We start from the raw sequence: 5,232 nt of genomic DNA on the forward strand, positions 1-5,232 counted from the left end.
CCTCTGCAAGCAGTTTCAAACCTATTGCTTTGTTTCCATCCTGTGGAGGAGCAAATTAATTCTAGATGTCCATTACACCATCTTTTCTATAAAAGTATTTTATATTCTAGATACAAGTCCTTTATCAAATATATGATATTAAAATATTTCTCCAATCTGTAGATTTTCATTTTTAAATGGTGCTTTCTGAAGTGATTTTTTTTATTTTAATAAAGTCCTGTTTTTCAGTCCCCCCAATTACTACCCTTGCTTTTGCCTGATTCAAAATCATAGAGATATTATCTATGTTTTCTATAAAGAAGTATGTTGTTTTGGCCCTCATATTTAGGACTATAATACATTTGGAGAGAATTTATGAGTTAATGGTCTAAATTCATATGATTAATTGGTTTTGGCAAAATTAAATTCATTGTGCTGGGGAGGATAGTCTTCAAGTAGATGATGCTAGAAAAACAGGATTGTCCACATGCTCATGGAAGGTCAGGGAACGAATCACCAATTGATATCAGACTTTGAGACATTTTCTTAATATAACAAAGCATGGATTAAATAATACTTTGTATTAGAAGAACTCACAACGGCTACAAGGTCAGCAAAGGAATATAGCAGTTATGATTTCCTTATTCTCCTATCAAATACAGTTGCAGAAGTGGTCAGGAGATTGCTGGGCTCACAGTATTGGTCTTCCTTCCAGCACAGGGATATTAGCCTCCTTTATTATATGTTTTTATCAGGTAAACTCAAGAGAGTAGCTTTATCAATGGAGAAACACAAAGTATGTTGGTGCCAGATTCTGAATTTGGCATGCTGTCTGTTCACAATAGTTGTATGGGGAAATCGGTTTCCTTTCATCTGGAGTCCTTGGGGCTCAAAAGTATTTTCCCGAGAGCTCACGCCAGTCACGTAACGGCCCTGCGACGGTGCTGGAGGCTGTGGTGGCATTGTTGGTGGCAGCCAGATGGGACGGTGTTGGCCCTGGCAGCGGCGCCGCGGGTGGTATAAAATGGCAGATTTTGAAGAGTTGAGTAGTTGCGGAATTACATCCCTACCAGCAATGTATGGAGTGATCCAGTTTCTCTGCATCCTTGCCAGCATTTGGTGTCATCACTATTTTCATTTTAGCCATTCTGAATATGGTTTCTAGTTTCAGGGTTTCTGAACTCCAAGTGTTACTAGGCTTTGCTAGACGGAATAAAAGTGGACGTTATCATGACCTACTAATGAGGGCACTGCATTTATTGAAGAGTGACTCTAGCCCAGCCGTTCAGATTAAAATCCAAGAATTGTATAGTCGTCGACATCCACAGACTCTTGAAGAACTTTCTGATTATCCACAATCAAATCCTCGGCTTTTAATTTGGATGGCAGCTCACCACTTGTAGAACCTGACTTGGCTATGGGTGGAATTCACTCATCACCCTTCACTCACTGTCCTTTCCTGTTGCTTCTGTGTAACTTCAAGATACCAAGCCCACATTTGAGATGCAGCAGCCATCTCCTCCGATTCCTCCTGTTCATCCTGATGTGTAATTAAAAAACCTGCCCTTTTATGATGTCCTTGATGTTCTCATCAAGTCCACAAGTTTAGTTTAGTTCAAAGCAGCATTCAACGATTTCAAGAGAAATTTTTTATTTTTGCTTTGACATCTCAGCAAGTTAGAGAGATATGCATATTAAGGGATTTTTGCCAGATGGTAGGAGAGACTAAACAGTCCAAATTCAGTTGAGACTTTGCCTGGTAGAGACAAGTTATCCTCAAGAAGACAACTATCCCAATAGTCTATGTGTAAAAGTAAATGGGAAGCTGTTTCCTTTACCTGGCTATGCACCACCACCTAAAAATGGGATTGAATAGAAGTGCCCTGGGCATCCCTTGAATATTACATCATTAGTTAGATTGTCTTCAGCTGTGCCAAACCAGATTTCTATTTTTTGGGCATCGGAAATTGGAAAGAATTATTCCATGTCTGTGTGTCTTGTACGACAGCTCACATCAGTCATGTTACTACAGAGATTAAAAATGGAAGGTATTAGAAACCCTGATCATTCCAGAGCACTAATTAAAGGAAAACAAACTGCAAATCCAGATAATGAAATTGCTACAACTAGTCTTTGGGTATCCTTGATGTGGCTTTAGGAAAAATGAGGCTGACAATCCCATACTGTGCTGTGACTTGTACACATCTGCAGTGCTTTGATGCTGCCCTTTATCTACAAATGAGTGAAAAGAAACCTACCTGGATTAGTCCTGTGTGTGACAAAAAAGCTGCCTATGAAAGTCTAATATTATTTTTATGGAAATTCTCAATGACTGTTCTGATGTGGGTGAAATCAAATTCTAAGAAGATGGTTCTTGGTGTCCAATGAGACCAAAGAAAGAAGCTATGAAAGTATCGGGCCAACCATGTACAAAAATAGATACTTCAAGTGTACTCAGTAAGCCTTGTTCAGTGACTGTAGCCAGTGAGACAAGCAAGAAGAAAGTAGATGTTATTTACCTAACAATAGAAAGCTCTTCTGATGAAGAGGAAGACCCTCTTGCCAAGAGGAAATGCATCTTTATGTCGGAAACACAAAGCAGCCCAACGAAAGGGGTTCTAACGTATCAGTCATCTTCTGTAACGGTGCCCAGTGTGACTTTGGTTGATCCTGCTGCTATTCCACCATCATTAACAGACTACTCAGAACCATTCCACCACATGCCAATATCAAGCATGTCATCAGACTTGCCAGGTTTGGATTTTTTTACCTTATTCCAGTTGATCCCCAGTACTGTCCTCCTCTGTTTTTGGATAGTCTTACCTCACCCTTAACGGCAAGGAGTACTTCTGTCACCACCACCAGCCCCCATGAAAGCAGTACTTTTGTTAGTTCATCCAGCAGCAGAAGTGAGACAGGGGTCATAACCAACAGTGGAAGTGACATTCCTGACATCATATCATTGAACTAAAGGAAGACTCATTTGATTCAGGGAATCATTCATCAAAACTGCTCTTTTTGGGATCTCTGGTTCATGGATGCTATTTTTCTGGCAATTTGATATTCATTGAAACATCAAATGGATTCTTTTGCTTTCTGAGAGATGAAAACAGATGAGTGAAGCAAGAACCAAATGACACACAAGGACTTTTCTTACTCATGCTGTATGCTGAGCATCAGATATGTTTCAGCCATAAAGTGTCTTCTTGAGTAGTGGATTTCAATTTCATACATTACTGAATGGAGGCAAGTTTAAAGTTGTTTTGTTATAATAGACAGCAATAAATATTATGCAAATATTTAAACTTTTCTAATTAAAAAAAAGTTGTAGTCACTGATTCTAAAATGACAGCAACTTCTGTTTAATCCAATGTGAAAGAAAAAAATACATGGAAAGAATCATGTTTGCTGAATGAGTCTTTTTCCATGGAGAGTTATTCTATTTTGTAGAAGTAATGAAGTTTTGAGAAGTGACCAAAGCTTGGGTTCCACTAGTCTTGCAATTTCACTCTTAATGATTCCATCAAAGAAAAATGGTCTTTGTGTTCTTTTTTCCCTGGTTGCCTTTTACATTTTGATATTGTTTGCTAATGAATACAGAGGAAGTTCTAGGAGTTGACTGCTCTTTATTAGTGATTATGTCTAAGAACACTATACAGTTTCTGCCCTGACATGATGTGTTATTTTTGGTAACTGTACATTCCCATTCTAGAGTTTTCTGCAGATTTAGGGCTTGCCTTCTTAAGTTCTGTGTAGCCTTTGAATGAAATGTTTTCGAGGTAAGGTGTGGCTGGAGAGTTGTTAGAATTTCTTTGCAATGTCTAGAAATACTGACAGTTTGGAGGCAGTGGAAGGACAGATTTAGGAAATGTGAAAATAACAAAATTTAATTTTTTCCTAAGAACTTAATTTGCTCATTGATCAAATCTTTGTTGAAACTTCACATTTTAATGGCACTGACACACTGATATGGAAATTGTGTTTTAGGTCTCCAATCATATTTTTTGCCAATGTAATTTCTGTTTCATGCCACGATTTTCAAAAGGAAAAGACAATAGTAAGGGAAGGGAACATTGTCAATTTCCTTTTACTTTTTCCAGTCTTTCTTGAACCCATGAAAGATGAAACAAATTGAGAAATGTTTGAACTGAACAGTGAGGAAGGGTTTGGGAGAGGGGCGTGAAGCCCACTTCATATTTCACTCACGATGCCCAGAAACACTACACCCCTCTGGCTCTACTGGGTCCGCTTTGAAAACCACTCTCATATCATTTGTTTAATTTTAAACCATTCATAAACTGGGTTTTCCTTGTGGAGAAATATTTTTACCTAAGTTTTATATTTTGTTTCATTTGGCTTCTTAAATTGAGTTCTCAGGGAGTTAGTATTTTCTTGGTGTTCACTTTTAACAACTAGTCTGATGAATCAGCTTCTCAAGCAGAAGTGCCCAAATGAGGGCTCTCCACTTGCAGTTATAGCAGGGACACATGGCTTTAGAACTGGTGCAACTCCAGGGAGCTCCCTGCTTGGATTTTGATGCTTTCTCAAGTTTTCATGGTGTTTGTTGGCTCTTTATGTGTGGTTTATTTATTTATTTATTTATTTATTTATTTTCGGTGCTGGGGATTGAACCCAGGGCCTTGTGCTTGCAAGGCAAGCACTTTACCAACCAAGCTATCTCCCCAGCCTCTTTATGTGTGGTAATGTGTGACTTTCCACATTATACCTTCTTTGACTCCATCATCCACTTATTTAATGTAACATCCCTCTGTGAGGGCTGCATGTTACAGAAGTGGAATGGCAAAGCCAACCCTGACTCTTGCAGCAGTAGTTGCACCATAGTTGCCAGTTTCATCTCTTAACCATTAGATTTCAATCCAGATTACAGTCTTATTTTTGGTCCAGATACAGAGAATTTCTTTTTGGTAGGATTTCATGTTGCTGCTCTAAGTTCCGATGCAATTTCTGTTAACTCTGTAATCAGAAAAAGTAAATGGATTTGTGTGGTATAATTCATTAATAAAGAAATGATGCATATTTGTTACCATTTTGTGACCCTTTAGATTCTCAGAGACTCCTGTTCTCCCAATTTAATCAGTAAACTTTTATAAAGTAATGACAATATTAATAGAAATTAATTAACTTGGTTCTTGTAACTGATACCTCTGCTTTTCTAGTTGTGATGTTTCCTTGTCACTGTTTCATGTGAATAATTTTAGTGTTTACTTTTGATGCTTTACACTGAACTTATAT

At 38.0% G+C, this 5,232-nt stretch overlaps 1 pseudogene; it reads left to right on the forward strand.

Moving 5' to 3' along the window:
• The first annotated feature begins 1,003 nt into the window (after positions 1–1,003).
• Positions 1,004–2,950, forward strand: LOC124960356 (E3 SUMO-protein ligase PIAS2-like; annotated as a pseudogene).
• The last annotated feature ends 2,282 nt before the right edge of the window (positions 2,951–5,232 follow it).

This window comes from Sciurus carolinensis, chromosome 1 (assembly GCF_902686445.1).
Source record: "Sciurus carolinensis chromosome 1, mSciCar1.2, whole genome shotgun sequence".
Taxonomy (NCBI): domain Eukaryota; kingdom Metazoa; phylum Chordata; class Mammalia; order Rodentia; family Sciuridae; genus Sciurus; species Sciurus carolinensis.